The sequence below is a fragment of the Gallus gallus genome, chromosome 5 (genome assembly GCF_016699485.2).
Source record: "Gallus gallus isolate bGalGal1 chromosome 5, bGalGal1.mat.broiler.GRCg7b, whole genome shotgun sequence".
Taxonomy (NCBI): Eukaryota; Metazoa; Chordata; class Aves; order Galliformes; family Phasianidae; genus Gallus; species Gallus gallus.
Window position 1 is genome coordinate 43,464,698 of NC_052536.1, and position 19,321 is coordinate 43,484,018.

Sequence of the window (19,321 nt, forward strand, 5' to 3'; positions counted from 1 at the left end):
TCCTATGGTAACTGTGATCAGTACCATATAAACTGGATTAAATTAAGCTTAGGAAAGCAGTACTTGCATACATTGCAAAATAAAAGCTATGTTGTTTTTCCTGATGCTTTATTTCTTTACCAAAATAATTTGCTTACAATATCCCTTTGAGATACCTTCTCAGATGTAGGCAGCTGTCAGGTAAAACTCTGCAGCTGTTCCAGATTTTGGAGGAAGAAATCAGACAAACAGGAATTCTTCAAACTGGAATTTGGCCTGGATTGTAGCAAAATCAGGTTGCAGAATAAGGGGGAAAAATAGCAATTTTATATTAAAAATAAGGAATTTAAGGAAAAGGAGGCTTGTTGGCTTAACTTACTGCGTTATACTTCTCAGATGTTCCTGATGTCTCCAAATTGTAGGAGATATGTGTTCGTGGAAGTCCCTTTATAGCAAAATGGATTTGGGGCAGTGGGACCCTCCTCTTCTTGCTTTGTATTTGAACATCCTTGGTCTTACTGCAGCATGGATGCATTCTTAGTATTATGATTAAGACAGAGTGACTTCTGTGGGAGTGTGTGAAGTAACATCCAAATATGTCTGTTCATATTTAGACTACTATTAAAATGCATTTTTATGCTCTCATGACTATTTGCACTAGTCATTGGTTATTTCTTCTACTACCAAACTGAGCAGAACTTCCCGCTGTATGGGGAAGATAAGGATAGGATTTTATCCTTATAAAGGATAAGGATTAGGATTTTATAGCAGAATTTCCAAGGTATAGAGTATGTGTGCTTTTTCTTCTCTCCCTGTGTCCCCATGCATTACCCAAAACATGCATTATCTGACAGGCATTTCTGTGATTCCAGGTTCATTGTGCTACATGCTCATCTTGCTAGCAGTGGACACCACAGCTGTGTATGTGGAGTGAGCCCTTATTTACCTGGATGACACAGTAAGGAAGACTTTGGGGCTTCTTCCAGCAGAGGCAGAGATAGGTACCGAGCAAGAGTCAAGGTCTGGGCAGATCTGAGCTGGGATCTGAGGGATCTGCCAAGCTTTAAGTTGATACTTGCTAAATTACTTCATTGACAGGTAAAGGTGTGAGGGGTCTGGGTAAAGATTTCAGAAGATAGATCCAGCACAGAATATAGCTACACCAAATGAGCAGTGTTTTATGAAGACAATCATTACTTGCCTCTGAATAATGGCTTTTAAATTTTTTTAGATACTGGCTATTATTTACCTGGAGCAAAATACAATTCTGTGATTGTGCTGAGCTCCCAGTGCAGCACAGCTCAGTGCAGAACTCGGAGCCAAGTTTAGCTTTATACTTTGCTCATTTTTTTTTTTTTCCTCTGGAGTTTACTCTCACCTTATCTACAGAATGATCTAAATTTACTGGAGCTTTATCACCTGCTTCAGAAAGAAACATCTTTTTCTTATTGAATCTGCAAGTTAAGTAGCAGTGAACTCCAAATAGCCAGGGCAAGCTGAGTACACTTGAGGCTCATGTAGTCAATATGCTGACGTATCTAATAATTACAAAATATAGTTATGTCAGTTACTGTTCCCTGTACAGTTTTAACTTTAGTTTAATGCTGTGAACACAAACTGAACTACATCATAGACTCACTTTGCTTCTCTCTCTACTGGGTTTCCAATTTTACTTGTATTACAACTTTTTTTTTTTAATTGTAAAATATTTACCATGAAGAGTAAATGCCACTGTTAGTAGCATTGTGAGGGCAGTTCACCACGTTGCAAAGGGCCTTTCTGTCTAGGAAACCAGACTTGTTCCTGGACCTGCAAAGGTAATGCAATGAGAAAGGACCAGAGTGTACAAAGTAGGAGGGGCCTGGGCTGTAAGAAATACCACAGGTTGTCCCCAGCTTCCCTCTGCATGCGTAGTAATCAAATCTGGTTTTGTGACTTTCTAATGTCTGAAGTATTGCCAGCTTGAACAGTGAGTGTACTTTAACAAATGAGAACGTGGAAATGAAATTGAGCAATTTAGTTTTGATTTTTATACGTAGCAGAAAAACACAGCAAAGTAAGCAAGTAGCGTATATACAGCCAAACTTGTTAAGGTAACAATAAAACGTACCCCAAACTGTGCCCTGTGGAATCTGTGATCTAAAAGCATTGAAAGTGAATTGGATGTTTAAATCTTGTGATGTTGATCTAAGTTACTGTCCCTCAAATAGCTTAGACAATACCCTTGTGTGGGGGGGGGAAAAAAAAGTGCATTTCATTTTAGTGGCCTGATACCTTGTGGCTTGAGGGGCAAAAATATTATAGGAATTTTATATTCACTGTATTGCCATTTAATTTAATGCAATCTCACTCATTATTTTTCTTGTTGCTGTTCAAATTATTTCACACCTTCTCTGCAACTAGAACACCTCCCTCCCACAGGTGCTCACCACAGTCACTTGTCTCATTCAGTGCCTGAACAGTCTAGTTTGACAGGGTGAGCCAATTCTGGCACATTCATCCCCATTTATCCACTATTGAGCCATCACACTAAAAGCTGACTAATATTTTATGATGCTTTTCAATAATGGAAAAGATTTCTATGACTGGCTGCCATTTCTGTTTTCTCACAGGTAATTAGTCTCCCATCCCATTAAACAGAGCGTATGTTTGTTATTTGAAATAGTCAGGTTGGTACATTGTTTGAGCCACAAGTGAAAGCAAAAAGGCCAATTATCTTGAAAGCATATATTTCAAAATTGTTATTTGTTCCAAAGAGGCCATCACATTGCTGTGTATAATATAGCATAGCAGAGAGACAGGGCCTTGAACAAGACACAAATATCAATTAAAAGCTGCCTTAAAACAGGATAAAAGTCTAGTAAATGACCTTTCAGTTATAAGGCAGAACGGTGGTCTCCTTGAATTACATCTAGGTTCTCTACAATTGCACTCTCCAGTCCTATAAAAAGTCAGTTAGTGTTTTTTACTGGAGTTTTTACTGTGTCTTAAGAGTGTAACTTTACAAAACATAAAACTCTACAAACTAATTCTGAACCTGAATGATGTAAGCTAGCTGTTGGTGGCCTACGTGAGAAGGGCTGATTACAGAAGCATCTTCCTGCAAGGAAAGGTTCCTTATTTAGGTTCAGAAAATGAAGTTCATCTGAAGTGAGAATACTAATGCTTACCTCTGCTCACAGTCACAGAGGTGAGGTTAGCTCTGCTCTCCTCCCATTCACATGGTACCTCTCTCTGGATAGTCATAAGCAGCAGTTAGAGATGTAAATTTATTTACTGGAGATTGGGCTGGAGCTAATGTTTTTATCTCTGAAGTGTTCTTCATCGCTTTTCTCCTTTCCTATGCCCTTATCTTTGACAAACTCTTCTGGATAAAAGTTTCCTCTCAGCACCTGTATTTTCCAGAGCAGTGCAGGATCTCCTCACTTCCTTTCCCCTTTCATACTGACAGCAGCTGCTTCTGGCGTGCGAACACGTACAGTAACTAACTCCTGTTTTAATGTCATTGTTAGGTGTAAACTCTTTTCCACAGTAAAGAAACTACGGAGGCAAGGAAGGGAGAGTGAGTGTGCAGTGCTCTGCTGCAAGTGCAGGCGATACTGTTGAAATAGGAGATTATGCATATTTGAGCTGCATCTTCAAATCCAGTAGGCTGCTGGCTTGGCCTACTTGCAGAAAGAAATATTGAACTTTTTCTGAGTATTAATTATTCACCACCGCAGAGTGATTTAAAACACGGGAGAATTCTCTTAACAGCAGTCCCTAATAAATATGTATTCTGTGAAATCCTGAGTCAGCTATATCTATGGCAATACTTGTCAAGATTTCAGGGGGTTCAGAGTTTAGTCTCAACTACTCAATTTAGTTGAGATAACATGGGCATCAGTATGTTCATTAAGTAAATTATCATACACAGGACTTGCCATAAGTGTATCTGAACTCCTAAGTTTTCAGAAGGCTCACATCACTGCTGCATGCAAATATAAACTAGATTTTACATCATATCAGCTTAATGGAGTTATTCCTGATCTACAATGGCATTGATTAAGTCAGAACTGAATCTTTTAAAAATATTTCTGTAGAATCCTTTGACGGTGATTGGGAGTATCGTAAAAGAGCCATAAACAAAGACATTTCTTACTGGAAGCTGAATGGATTTACTGAACTGTTGCAGTATAAACACACAGAGCTTACAGCTGGAAGGGGTTTACTCAGACTTGCTGATCTCCAGTCACGGGTACAGAACAAGATGAGCAACATGAATGGAAGGTTTTATTCAATCTTCTGACTTGTTGCAATAGAATTACTAGATAGTATGTTGAGTGATAGTGCTCTTAGAAGCATTGTCTTGAACGTTTTAACACTGATAAAACGGTGACTAATGTTTCACAGCTGTTACAACACTGCACCTGCAGAAAGACTGCTCCTTCGGAAGCAGTCCAGTGGAGGCATTAAGCTATGAGAACGCAGAAGAAAAGGACCTGCAAAATGAAAAGAATTGATGAATAATCCTAAATATTTATAGATGTGGAGTAGTCCCTTCTCCCCATTGTCAAAGCTGGTTGGTATTGCAGGGTATGCCTCTTGGTTCTTTGATACTGTTCAATGGCTGCCCTGGTATTCCAAGAGCATCCCCTGCATTTCATGCAAGATAAAAGGTGAATGAATCTGTGTAAGAAATGAAAGGAGTAGAGGTTGTACAAGATTAGCCTAATTCTCCTGCCCCAAGCCCATGGACAGTGGAGAGCGAGCCTCCTTCTAAAGTCACCACCTGTCTTGTTCATGGCCATATCAGCTACCAGCTCCTCCACTCTACACTCAAGTGCCACTTAAGCTGAAGGAATATAAATCTCTCTGAGGGCAAAAACAGAGGGGGATATGAGAACAGTACTGGAAGAAAGTTCAAGGTATGCGTCCTTCACAGTTATGCACCTGGGTTTGCCCTAAATAACTGTCCTGTATAGAGCGTGTAGGGGCTAGCACTTTGGAGCCTGTTACCTTTGGTCTGTGGTTTTAAAAATCACTTTCTGAAGCTCTGGCTTTGCATGTTCACAGCTGCATAATCAGTAGGCCTGGTGTCCTGGCCAAGAGTGCTGTTAAGTTCTTATTTTGTTTATCTGACTATGCCCCTTACCAATTTTAGCTGGAAGGAAGTTTTTCCTTTCTTTTATTTCTCACCCTAAACTGTGAAAGTAATTATCTGTGCATTTCACTGTAGTTAGGGATGTTCCAGAGCAGATAGTCTTAAAACCTTAAATATATCTACTACTGTGTAATTCACCTATTACTTACCTAGGCGTAGAGGAGTTCTCTCCAACCTGTTTTGGACATTTATAACATACAATTGGAAAGTAAAATCTATCTAAGAGTCTAGCTTCAAGTTTTTTCTTTTTTCTTTTTTTCTTTTCTTTTGATGATGTTCTCTTAGCATTTGTATTGATGTTGATTTGTTACGAGAAAGACAAGGAAATTTCCAACTCCAAAAATTTTGAACTACTGCTATAAATAAATCAATCGATCCTCTCTGAGTGCAGTATAAGTGTGGCCTAAAAACTGTTAGCTAAATTCAGATCAGTGTCTTTCTTGATAGAACAGAGAAAGGGATTTCAGCAGTAGTTCAAGCCATCGAAACTCATCCTGTAGCAGTGCAGCCTGGAGCTGTGGACAGCGTTGCTCTGTCAGTCATTTCTGCTATGAAAATATCAGCCATTCCACAAGCACAGGCACATCACCATGCTTCAGCTGACGAGCTGGCAACGTGCTACTTATGTTGTGCTTCCTGAGCTTCCAGTTGGAATGAACTCTGCAGCCCTACTACTTTTAAATGTCTCAGACTCGCTGGAAATACGCTGTCCCTATTGACAGAATTGTCTTTGAAGTTACCTGGTGCATAGAAGTATGTATTTCTCCAGTTAGCTGAAATAATTTCTGTTATTCTGAAATACCTGCTGACTGGGCTGCTGGCTGAGAAACAGTAACATGCAAGTCTTCTGAAAGGCAGCAAATGATAGAAAGTAGACAGGTACCTTTATCAGCCAAATAGGACAGAAAGATATTTGCGAGTTTCACATTTCCTCTTCCCTGCCACCTCTAGCCTTGAGCAGTACCCCAGGCATCACAGCACGCTCAGCTCCTGACACTGTTAACAAACCTGCCTCACAGTACTGCTAGGCTACTCCTTTGAAGGCTGTTGTTTGACCATCACACAAATTCTGACACCACACATCCTGTTGAGAAATACACAGGTAAGGGTCATAATTTAACAGAGTTGCTACTGCTGTGTGATAATGAACTGTTTTCTCCTTGTCAGTCTCTGCAGCTGAGTACTAACAGACCTACTTCTAGAGTATCTTTTGGGGGCATTTCAGAATTAAGCATCAAAAATGCATTCCCAGCCATGTTTCAAAGAGTATACTACTTTAAAAGGTCAGTAATGGGTTGTTCTTAGCAAACAGTTACTTGACAGTGTGGACAGGGGCAGTGTTGTCCTTACCGGTGACCCCAGTAGAGATGCTGAAAATAAGCTTTTAAAAAAGAAAATCTGATAGTAAACAGCATTGACTAAGATGGATTATCTGTAAATAAAACATAAAGCAAAAAAAATAACTGCTCTAAAAATTTTTGGACCTCCAAAGATCCCTTGCTCCTAAAGGTGGTGAAATGAATTGATGTAGACAGTAGAGATAGGTTTGGAGGGAGTTTTCCAACACAAAATTCTAACAGCCAGAAAGTGTAAATTATAAATGCTTGAGAACAAACACTCTGTGTGGCTGTTTGAAGTGACTTGGCAGAATAGTTACTTGGGATTGCAGTCTGGAAGAAGGTATTCAGTACAACATATTAGAGTAATCTGATTATGACCTACAAATATACAGAGAAGTCAATGAGACTATGAAGGATTCAAGTTTAGATCAGGGTCATGCAGCAATACGGTGTGAGTGACATGGTAGTTCTGATCTCTGCTTCATAAAAACTTGTTGATAATAGCACAAGAAGGGATGAAACCACTCAGCAAAGTGATGAGCTAATTAGAGTTTAGGGAGGTTTTGACTGGGTCATCTCATCTTGATTATGGTAATGAAATACCAGGTATGTTTTCAGTAACATCTTTTACTACAGGAATAATTACATCTCTTTAAATGCATTACTTAGACTGAGTGGGAAATTACATTGACTAACCCTGGAAGGAGAAATATGTGCCAAGTTCAGTGCAGTGAGGCACCATCCATAAGACAGGCAAGCTGAAAAATTGTATGCATGTACTTAAAGAGTATTATATGCTACCTTACAGTATGCCAGTGAAGTGTGCTGTTGGATTTAGCTATTATTTACAAGTCTAATTCCCTTTTGGTTCTATAAAAGACAACATACCTTAATGACATCAGGCTGCATTTTTAATATATACCAGCTGGGATTGTATGATGTTGATAAAATATACATACTTCAGACAGACTGATAAACAGTAGATAAGAAACATACCACACTGGATTCTCCTAGGAACTGTATCACTTACTCTGGCTGTTTCCCAGCTACAGTCTTTTGCTCTGTTCTCGCTGTTTGTTCCTTTTCAGATTGACCTTTCTGTAAACAAATAGAATACCGCAGATATTTACAACTTGAAGAATGTGACCACAATAAACGCTTAGCATAGTACGGGGGAGGCAGTCAGGGAAGAAGGAAGGTTGTCCTTTCTATTAATAATAGATCAAAATGGTTTGGAGCTATTGGATTAGGGCTCTGATCTTGATGAGTTGAGCAAAATTAGTCATGTCTGTAGCTAAATGAGCCTTCAGCGGGCAAATCAGACTGAAGGAAACAGTATTGGATCCTCTTTCCTTTGATTATTTCACACCCTCAACATTTCCTGCTCTAAAGCCATGATGCATGGAGGCATGTGCTATCTGAATAGCCAAAATATTCAGGGAAGAGGGAACTGTGTTTTAAAGATGGACAAGATCACGCCTCCTATGTACACATGGATCATATAGCATTTTTGAGATAAAACTTGCCCTATAACTGGAATTTACCACTGTGTTAAAATTTGGTTAAAGAATACAGGTCTCTGGAATTAGTTTTGGGTATTTGTTGAAAGCACTTGGCTAAGGTATTTCAAAATTTCAATGTAGCCATAGCATGACGTCCAGTTTTTGATTCTCAGAAAAGAAATCTAGTATTCAAATAGCCCTGCCATATAGGCCATATATATATATGATATTTCTGAGCATATAATTCCCTCTGGCTAGACTATAATTGATCCTCTCTTCAAAATCTTTAATAAGAAATGCCACCTAATGAGTGTAGCTTATCTTTTTTACTTATGCTGAGTCAGTGTCTTCTAAGTTAGCTTCTCATTCAACCGGTCTGAATAGCTGCAGTTCAAATTGCGGTGCTGTTAGTTAATGGCAACTGGTCAGTTAATAGCATTGCTATGCCTACACTAAATGAATATAAAAGAGCTGCCATTTCAGTGTGTGCTCTCGTGTGTTTGAAATACCTAGTACTTGAATACTTATGTGTCTCAGTCATACGCAGTCATTCTTTCTACTTGTGCTACTAACTACCGCGTGACCTAATCTTATCTTAGCAGTAGGAACAATACGTATTCGTTGGAATTTCACAGTTCCTTGAAATAAATATGCCAGTAAACTATTCATTGTGTAACTAAGTCATTGAATAGAATGGAAACATAATGTGTTTTGCGTGTATGTCTGGCAAACACGTGTTATAAGCTGCATAGGAATAGTGACTGGCTCCTCCGTGATTTCTTTTCAGTGCAACTTTTGACTTTTCTGTGAATTAGATATGGAAACAGAAGAAGAGAAAGAAATACATTAGATTACATTCACAGCCAGTCTAAGTTAGCTTTCTGTTTTTGACAAACTCATAGATTAAAACAAAGATGTGAGAATTGCACTGTAGGGTAATATGGGTTGAAATTTATAACTTGAATTTGTAGTAATTAGATACAGGCAATCCAGGTACAGCACAGATGTAATCAAAATCCACAAGGGCCCTAGCTTTTAATTTTGGACATAAGTAATGTAACATTGGGTAAATTTATTGTAGTTTTTGAAACACAAATAAAGAGGACTGTGGAATACTATGCCATAGACTATGTAGGCAAGGGGAGGCTACCTAGCAGGTGGATGAAGAAATAACTGACAGCCAATGGGAAAAATTATATCCATTCTTGTCTAAGCTAAACAGGGGAGACCTTCACACTGCAGTGGGCGTTAAAAAAGCTAATTGGAGCAGTCCTTTCAATTGCAAATCACAAATGAAAATTGACACTAATGCTGCATATTCAGAAAGTTGGCACTGGCAAGAGACTTATGTTGCCTATTTTCAAATGAAAGAGGTCACTCCTTTACTCACTTGTTTGGTGTTTGTCATAATAACTGTAATTATGAGGCACTACTGTGATAATTTAATGTAATTTAGCATATAATTAATGAATAAAAATCCTACATAATAATTCTTTCACGGAGCCATGTCACTAATAAATACTGGCATTCAGTGACATCTTTCCTGTCAGTCAGGGTTGTGTGGGATGCTCAGTTCATATAGCCTATAGTGTTTGACTTGTTTTGCTTTTATATGAAAAAATGAGCAGAAGTATCATAGCAGAATTACTGAAATGAGAGCTGCAAAAAAAAAAAAAAAAATGCCCTGCCCTTTGGCAAAGGGCGCTGACGTTCATTACCCAGTGAGTGCAGCTAAAGGAAGAGTGTTCTCTGAAAGCTTTATTGTCCCTGCAACGCTTCACTGATACTCAATGTCATTGCTACTGATTTCAGGGAAAAATACTTCCATTGGTGGGAGTGGAAAAAATCATTTCAATAGGCTTTTCTGGTACAGAGTCCTCTTGGTTGATCTCTAATACAAGAAACAATTTCTGATGTACAGTTTATCTCTATGCAGAAAAGAGTGAGTTGAAGTGCTTTGTATTTGCTGTGCATACATGTCATAGAAAACTCAGACAATGCAGTTGGCACATACTGGAATCACAAAGATGAAGTATAAGAACCAAGCAACCTGTCTTTTGAAAGACTACAGTTTGAAATTTTGATATGACTGTGTAATCAATTCTCTGAATATCTCTCAGGGGATCAAATATCTGAAGATATGTCCCATAGCTTAACATCTTAGAAGAGTGACTTAGTGCTTCTAAATCAGATTTTAAACTGCAAAGACTTCATTCAATTTGTGATACAAATTCTTATGGAATAGGTAGATTTGATTGCATATGGGCCTGGAAATTCTTCTGGAGTGAAAAATGTTAAGGGATCATTTTGTCATAAAATTGATACTGCAGGTGTATGTTACAAGCATTAAATTTCTAATAATTTCTCTTGCAGAAAATTAGTATAATTTCAATTTAGTCAAAACATCTCTTCTGGAAGTTCAGTATTCTTGGGAAAACATCAGATGTTAGATAATCTGCCACTACAAACAGTAGTTCACTCTTTCCTCCTTTCTTAAAACACTGTCTTCTTTTTTCACTTTAATTTATTGGACAGAGATTCTAATAATGGATACTGATTGTACTCTGTTTTGTCATGTGAAGAGTCCTTTGGTGCCTGTTTTCTTTATGTGTATGCTTATCCTAGAATCAAATCAAACCTCAGGTTTTTTTTTTTTTCTTGATACATAGATAGAGCTCTTTGTATCCACTCAAAATACTTTTCTATGGTACTGGAACCACCTCTTTGGATTATTACAGCACTATCCTAAAGATTTCTCCTTAAAATGAGGTCACAAGATCTGTATGCAATTAGTCTTGCAACATTCTTGTAAAAAATATATCCGAAGGTAGCTTCTGCAGCGTGTTCCTAATCCTACATCAAACTGTGTTTCAGACCTTTTATCACACTATTCCCCTGTGAGCTCATGTTCATTTATTTGCCATCCTTGATGGATAGTTTCTTTCTAGGGATTGTAACATGAATCAGTTCTCTCATTCCACTTTATGACAGGACATAAAACGTATGAACACTTTTTTGGTACCTGAATATTGAATGGAAGGAGCTGAACAAACATTCAAATTCATAAAACAAAAAGGAGAAAAATAGTTATTAACCAGGTGTATATTGTGGTCTCAACAAAGCAGCTACAAACAGTGATCTTTGAAGTGACTAATTTTTCCAGGCACAAATAAGTGAATTATGGGACCAGGCGAAACTACAAGTACAAAACAAGTGTGGTAGTTAAAAGAAAAAAAAAAAAAATACACAGCTGTGAGAAATCATCAGTAACTTGCATTTTTTGTCACTAGAATCCATGGCTTCTATGCAAGCAAGTATGGAGCGTTTATTTAAAGCACACGGAGAGTGTAGCATACGTACAGAGGCTATTTGGGATGCTGGGAGTAGTAGCCTCCAAATTGTTAAGAGTTACAAGAGAAGTTGGAAGCCTGTATGCAGTTGCAAGGATATGACCTCATAAGGGTCGTTAGCCATTAGATATAGCTAACATGACTGGAGCACAATGGTTTTTAAGGACAAATTGGGAAGGAGAGGAGAGGACATTGCTCTTTATGTGAGAGAATAGCCAAAATGTATGGAGCTCTGCTCTGAGACATGTCAGGAGTGAGGCAAGAGCTCATGGGTGAAGGTTAGTGAGTAGGTCCTCTCAGCTTCTGTCTGGCTGATCTGGTCTAACTTCTGGTGGCTGATCAGCTGGAAAGCAGCTTTTCCAAGAAGGATCTTGGAGTCTTGGTGAACAGCGAGCTTGCCATGAGTCAGCAATTCACCCTTGAGTCAAAAACATTATCCTAGGCTGCATTAGGAAGAGATTGCCAGCATGTCAGGTGATGTGATCTTTCCCCTGTACTCAGCTCTGATCAGGCTTCATCTGGAATACTGTGCTCTCCAGTGCAATGAACATATGAGCGTACTAGAGTGAGTCCCATACAGGTCATAAAGGTGATTAAAGAACTGGACTAACTTTTCATATGTGCAGAGACTGAGAGAGCTGGGATGTTTTAGCCTGGAGAAGGCTAATGGGGAATCTTATCAGCATATATAAATATCTAATGGGCAGGAATGACAACAAGGGAGCTAGACTTGTCAATAGTGTTCAATGACAGGATGAGAGGAAATGTGCACAAATAGAAATGGCGGCCCTGCACATAGCAGGGGGGTTGAAACTAGACGATCATTGTGGTCCTTTTCAACCTAGGCCATTCTATGATTCAATGAAATGCATGAGATTCCATTTAAACACAAAAAAGCAGCATTTCACTGTACAGGTGGTCAAACACTAACACAGGTTGCCCAGAGAAGCGGTGGATTGTGCTTCCTTCATCAGTGGAGATATTTAAAACCCAATTGGACATGCTCACAGACAACTTGCCGTAGCTGACCCTGCTTGAGCAGGGCACGTTGGACTAGATGATCTAAAGAGATACCTTTCAACCTCAATCCTTCTATGATTCTGTGGTATTTCTATTTTTAATCATCACCTCCCAAAGCTGAGGTCCAGCATTTTGCTTGAAGAACTAACTTAATGGGAATGGCTTGAAAATATCCATCGGTGATAGGACTTAACTTGATAGCCACATCACCTGTCTCAGTCTAGTCAAACTGTGGGGCTTTCCAAAAGCAAGACTGTCAGCAATAATTTTCACTGCTATGCTGGAAACAGACCTTATTTGCCAATCCAAGGTGTTTGTTTTATAATGCTTTGTACATTATAGCACTACAACTGCAAGAAATTCTGCAAGGACTAAACCTACCAGTGTCTCTGAGAGACAACATTGTTTATTTCCATTTTATATAGAAAGACCAAGATTGAGATTAGTCAAATAGCTCGCCTGTCCCTCTGGATGAAAAGTGGCTTTTAAAGTGGAACCTTCAGCGGAACCTGATCTAGGCTTTAGAAATAGCAAAGATCTCTGGAAATCTGTAGCCGAATCGAACATTTGAAGCTAAAGTAAATCTGGGGAGAAAGGCAACAGATACGCTAAGAGTGGGGTCCTCATAACCAGATGTTGATTGTATTAAAAAAGGAAGGGGAGAGAGCACAATATATGCCTCTGCGCTGAGATCTCATTATCCTGCCTGGGTACGGGAAGGTTTCAAGCTGCTAGTCCCGCCCTTCCACAAATCCGTTTTCATCATCTCTATTCAAAATCTTTCATTCTAAAGCTGAACTCTCATGGTCCTGCCCTTTCTATATCAGCCTATTGTATGAGGATGCAGTTAATCCCCAAGCCCTTGACCTTTAGTGATTTGTACTGCTGTCAAGATGCATTATACAGCTTTCCAAGCTGCTCTGCACTACAGAAGAAAATGTCCACAGTGGGGTTCTTTTGTTTAAACTACCATGCAACAGGCACCACTTTTATCATGTAAACTCTTTTTTATTTTTCTACAGGAGAAACAAGCCTCCCCATCCCTTCTCCAGAAGAGTTTCAGTAGGAAAAACAGAGCTGAGAGCTAGAGTAGGTGTAAGGGAGCTATCTGCAATTTGCAAAGCAACAAAGATTATGTTAGACCTACTGGGACAGAAGCTGAGAGGAAAATGTGAGCTAAGTATTAATACCTATGACGATGATGGCTTGATTTTTCAAAGAAAAATCTTAATCTCTAAAGCAGCCCATGGCTTTGATGAAAGATGGCTTGCTGAGTTCTGTGAGCATCTGTAAGGCATTCAGGGACCTCAGCTCTACTCTTCACGTTTTTTGATGAATGATAAGGCTGTGGAAAAGGGTAACAACTAGATGGTATTCTTCCTGTATGCACAGAGACAATGGCAGCAGATGTAACAGGTACACAGTCTCCTACCTTCATTAATTCCTTCATTCAGAGATTTAACCATAGGGTAGCAGGAAAAACAACTTCTCCCTGCTGATTCAGTTCTTGTCTCTTTGAGAATTTCAGCACGTGTTTCAGATAAACTAATGGGAGTTTTGAAATGGACTAAAGATAGTAACTCGTTTCACAACTGTCAGTGATGACTTTCAGTCTCCAGCATAAGCTGCATTGTGACATGGAACTGATATAAGACAAAGATCCTGGATTTATTTAGAATTTCCATTAAAATGAGCATTAAAGAAAGAATTAGCTTCCAAGTTTTGCCATGTTCTGCTTAAGAATACTATTCTCATACCAAAGGGTTATTTCATACCAATTGTTCTAGCTAGTACCTTTAGGAATCAATTTCTCACACAGGTTTATCAATAGGAACATTTACCTTGCTTGGTAACAGAGGTTAACAACAGATAGTTTAAGACGGCTGTATCCTCTAACATTAATCCTAGCCGTACATGGACAGCAATAGCATTTAAATTAACTGGCACAACTCAAGAAAGACATCTTTAGGTTACAGTGGATATTTCTCTGAAAATTGCTCCCAGATCAACGGCTGCCAAAAACACACATGGCCGTTACTAGAGAAAGACCCAAGAACAAAATACTCACATACCATTTCATAGATCCTCATATAGCTGCCATCTGGAGCTCTGCTTGCGGTTGTGATGCTGCTGCTCCTCAGTGGAATTGCTGGACTCGGGGATGCACTAAGTAGAGCAACTGGGGTGATAATATGTGAGGAGCAGCTCTCTCCATGGAGAATCAAACAGCCTCTATTTTTGCTTGTTTGTTTATTTTAAAAGAGAGATGACTGGGGTGATAGATTCGATATCACAGATGTTGTGGAGAGAGTGAGTGGGAAATGCTTATTCACTATCCCCTGCAACACAAGTTAGCTAATAAAATTATCCATTGACAGATACAAAACAAACAAAATGAAGTCAGTTTTCCCCACACACACCATACCTCCACAGCCTATTTTCTATATTAAAACAGTGAGACTCGCTGCTGTGGTGGAGTTCAAAAGTTCACATCGGTTCAGAAAGTGATTAGACAAATTCAAGAAGGGTAAATCTGTCAGTGCCTATCAGATATCAAAGCCTGGCAGCAGCCTCCAGCTCACAAAGTTCCTAAACTGCTCATCACTGAAGTGGGAGGCTGTTGCTACAGAGGGATTGCTCTATCCACACCCTGCTTTGTTTTTTCCTGAACATCCTATCCTGACAACTGCTGGAGATTAACAGGGCTGGATGGTAGACAGAACTATAGTCAGACCCTCTCTATAGTTACCTATCCAGCTTACCACCCACTGTGTTAAACAAGTCTGTAGATATTACGGTCCTGGTTGCTTGGACAGAAATTGACAGCAACAACACAAGGTCTTCAGTGAAACATGCCTGTGATTTTTGCTTTCCCATCGTAACAAAAGTTCTGCCATGATTTCTGCCACAGTGCCACAGCTGTACTATGCAGTTTACATTTCAGTGTTTTTTTCCTACATCAGTGTGTTTTGTAATTATACTGCAAGGATTTCTAACCAGTGAAAAGAGAGTTTTCCTGTATTCCCAGTCCCTGCTGACTTACAAACCAACTGAGATTTTTCCAGTCCCCGTGTTCCTAAAGTCACACCTGCCTTTATTGTTCTCATATTAGCTGGGGACTCTGATTCAACACCTCTCCCATTCACCCACCTTCCGCAGTCCCATTCAGACAAAATAAATAGGGTTTTTAAAAAGGAGTGAACTGCCTGGGAGAGGGAGAGAAGTACAAGTGAGAAGACAGGCGAGAAGGAAGAAGAGTTAAGTGGTAGATGGAGCTTTCCTGAGGCTCCTACCCAAGATCAGTTCTGCGCACCTTTGCAAGGAGAGAAGCAAGCAGCAAGCCATAGGGTCTGAAGCAGGAAGAAGGGGAACATAACACAAGGCTGAACCACACTGGTAGCTCACACGTTTTTAGGGTCTATATCTATCTATACCCCACATTTCCACAAGCACACTCCTATGCAATGCCTCTGGTGCTTGTGGAAGGCCAAGTTTGCAGAGATCAGCAGGAGCTGCTGGCCTGAAGGGAGCAGGTGCATCTGAGACCTGGCTCCCAGCACTGTCCAGAGCGTAAGCTTGGCAAGGGCCAAGCTGCCCTTCAGGGGGAAGCTTTTCTTACACCAAGGGCCTCTGAGTTCAGACCTAAGAAGGTGATGACTTAAGAAGCCTTAGCTGGCTGGGAATGGCATGCGGCTGTAAGACAGTCACCAACCTCCGACCCAGCAGCAAGATGAGGTAGGCCAGATCATGCCCTCTCTCTTAGGAGCATGAAAGATCCCACTGAGCACTCGGCTGGGCTTGCTGTAACCCTGCTCTGCTGTCAGTGAGCCGCATGTGGTAATCTGTGATCCAGGGGATGCTGGCTGTCAGCAGCAAGAGATACCTCCCGTCAGCTGACTGGCAATACATTGCCGGGGTGAGAAGCACACTGTGCGAGGCACAGGGCCCACAGAGAGCTCAGTGGAAGCAGCAGCTGGCACTGAGCTCCTGCAGGTGCTCCCGATGGAGCTGCCGTACCCCAGAGTGGCACTACGCTCACATTCAAGATCAAACTTGGTGTACGGTCCCACTGCAAAGGTATGTCTGCGTACATACCCAAGAGCTGTAGGAATACCTCATTGCTGAGTGTGCAGAGCTACTTCGGTTTGCAAAGCGATATCAATTGACAGAACGAATTATTAATGGAACAGACGCTTGCAGGGACAGAGAGGTTTGGGAAGCGTTTCAGGATACTCACCCACTCAGCTGCAGCCACGTTCCTCCCTCACGCCTCGCCTCTGTGTTTCCGAGCTAATTAGTAATCCGCTGCAATCGCTCTCAGTCTCTCCTGTGCTTTGAGTTTGCAAATCAGTCTGCCTGTCTAGAGCCATATCAAATGTGTTCAAGCAGTTCCGCTCTTTCATCCCTGTCAGCCGCGCTGACTACATGAGTAAGCTCAGGAGTAGGGCAGGACAGGCAAACGTGACCTTCTGTGAATCAGCTGCAGACGGGCTCCATCTAAGGGGACCAGAGACGCCCTCCGGCAAAGCTCACCGTGGTAATTTAAGACTTTACCATCTGCAGCACCCCTTTTTTAGAAGTTGCTATTTCATGGCGGAAGAGGAGAAAGAAAGAAGTACTCGTTCCCACCTTAACTCACTTGTTTCACACTCCTTCTGCAAGCCAGGGCACTGGTCACGTGGCACCGGGCTCCTTCTTCCACCTCTGCCATAGGATGAGCTCTGCCATTTTCCTCCACTTCTCTGTGTTACTCAAGAAACCTTCACATGTGGTCTCTGCTGAGAAAAAGGTGATTTTTTTTTCACAGTAATTCGCTCAAGGGAGACAAGATACTTTAGTTTTGCCTTGGGTGCTGCGGTGGGCAGTGTCAACTCTAGCAACAGCTGCTGGCTGCAGCTTTTCCTTTTCCTTGAATATGTAGGATGAGGTAAATGAGCACATTTTGTAAACCAGTCTCAATTTTCCCAAATTTCTTCAGTGGGAAGGAATCCTGAAAAAGCCTTTTAAAATATAACAGTATTTTTTTTTTTTTGAGATGCTTTAAAATATCCTTTTTATTTGAAGCAGTGCTTCATTCAGAAATTTCCTATACTGTTTTGAAGGCTCAAACAAAACATTCTGCCATTTGAATTTATATAAAAAAATTACCCCCATTTTGGTTTGCCAAAAATGGTTCTGTTTTCTCATTGAGATTGACCTGAATTCTCAACATAGTTCCAGATTGTATTAGTATTTTTGTATTAGTATTTTTTTAATACGACAACAGAACATCAGCTATTAGCACATCCGAGAGTGCATTTTGGCTGTTTATCTCACAGTAAAGAGGGTGCTTCCCTTTGCTTAATTGCATCCTGTTTTATACAGATACCATCTTCTTGTGCTGCCCTGAGAATTCCTCTGCCTCATCCTGGCTGGCCTCACCTCTCCAGGCCTTTGTGTTATATCTTTTTGTTCTATGTAGGTCACTACTGCACTTCCCTGGAGTCTCCCCTTGTCATTTCCAAAATGAGATGCTTCATTAGCCACCCTCCAGTCTTCTGCCATTACCGACTTCTGCAGTCAGCTTGCAGACACCTCTGCCAGTGGCTGTCTTCCTTCTCTTGCTGTTTGCCCTACAGAAATAGTACCGAACACATCCACGAGTCAGGAGCTCTGGGGAATGCCCATTAGTGTCTGCTGTGTTACTCCTCGGTGTGTTTCACACCCTACGTCTTATGGAACCTCATTAAGTTCCTTCTGTGTTTAGATGCTTGGCATAGCTAATATTTGAAGAGTGCAGATATGAGGTTGGTAACATTTTGTTTTAATCCCTCATATCACCACATTTTGAGGGTAAAAGGAGAAGGTTTGTAAATCAGAATTAGATCTATGCTACCAGCTCAAATGGTTCTATTTTACCCTAGGAGAACTAAATGAGGAGGATGAGAATTACATTTACGAGTTTATGCCCTCCCTTCCCCCACCCATGGCAGGATTGAAACTGAACACAGCATGGCGGTTGTCTTCTGCTGACTGGGGTGAGACATTTTAAAGGTAGAAAATACAGAGAACAACACGTGCATGTTCCAGAGCTTTGCACACAATCACCAACAAATAAGCCTGGCTGCCTCTTTGTTTTCTGTAGGAGTGTGCTCCATACAGCTAATCCCATCGTCCTGAGTTGCCATCTGGAGTAAGCCACGAGCAGCTCTGTGTAACAGAGGTGTTGCAAGTGTACAACAAGCAGGGCAGCACACCGAGGGGCTGCCAGGAACCACGAGCTGCTCTTGCTCATTCACACTTGGGGACTAATACACAGAATGTACTCAGTGAAGGGCAACTGCCTCTAGTGAGAGATGTCCTGGAAATAAAATCCTGCATTGCAATAGCAGTATTTTCCTCCCACAGTTTGCGATGTACTGTTCAGAGCATTGTAGGAACTCCACATTGGGGGGACTTTCAGAAAACAGGAGAGCTACTGACAGCAAAAAAAAACCCAAACCATGCTAAAGCCTGATTAAAAGATGCTTGGCTCTTGCTATGCTAGATTTGTTCTTTCTTCTGTCTGAACCCCACAGGATAGGCCTTGTGGCATCTGGGGGCAGATGATCGCCCCATTACCTGCCCAGCAGCTGCCTGTGGTTCTCATTGCTCCTGAGCACAGCTGGGTTCTCTTTACCACTTGTCCAAGGCATCAGCGTCCCAGCAGCTCAGCAGCTGTGATCAAGGGAGGTCCTGTGCATCCCTGCAATCTGCTGAGCTGGGGGGTTGTACCTCTCTCCTGGCCCAGCACCACCAGGCACAGTCGTCCCCTCATTCTTCACTGGCTACAAGTCTTTTTTTGGGGGAGGGAGGGGGGCTCTTTACAGCTATTGCTGCTTCTGCTGGATGATCTGTATCTTTTCTCTCCTGTACCTGCCCAGCTTTATCAGCCTCTTAGTTGTTCTCACTTAGCTCTCTTGCTCTCTTTTATGGTAGGCATGCGTAGGCAAGAAGTTTCCAAATACC

The 19,321-nt window shown here is 40.9% G+C and overlaps 1 long non-coding RNA gene across 2 annotated transcripts in view; it reads right to left on the reverse strand.

Moving 5' to 3' along the window:
• The window catches only part of LOC107053531, a 31,962-nt gene that overhangs the window by 4,748 nt on the left and 7,893 nt on the right, over nt 1-19,321 (reverse strand). Inside the window, exons 3-7 of one of the 2 annotated variants that reach the window (XR_006939462.1) lie at nt 16,572-17,109; nt 14,407-14,673; nt 7,493-7,560; nt 3,150-4,460; nt 1,693-1,788 (exon numbers count right to left, since the gene is read on the reverse strand). This is a non-coding gene — a long non-coding RNA (uncharacterized LOC107053531). Of the gene's footprint in view, nt 1-1,692; nt 4,461-7,492; nt 7,561-14,406; nt 14,674-16,571; nt 17,113-19,321 lie in introns of both variants that reach the window. The other variant, XR_006939461.1, reaches the window with a different exon arrangement.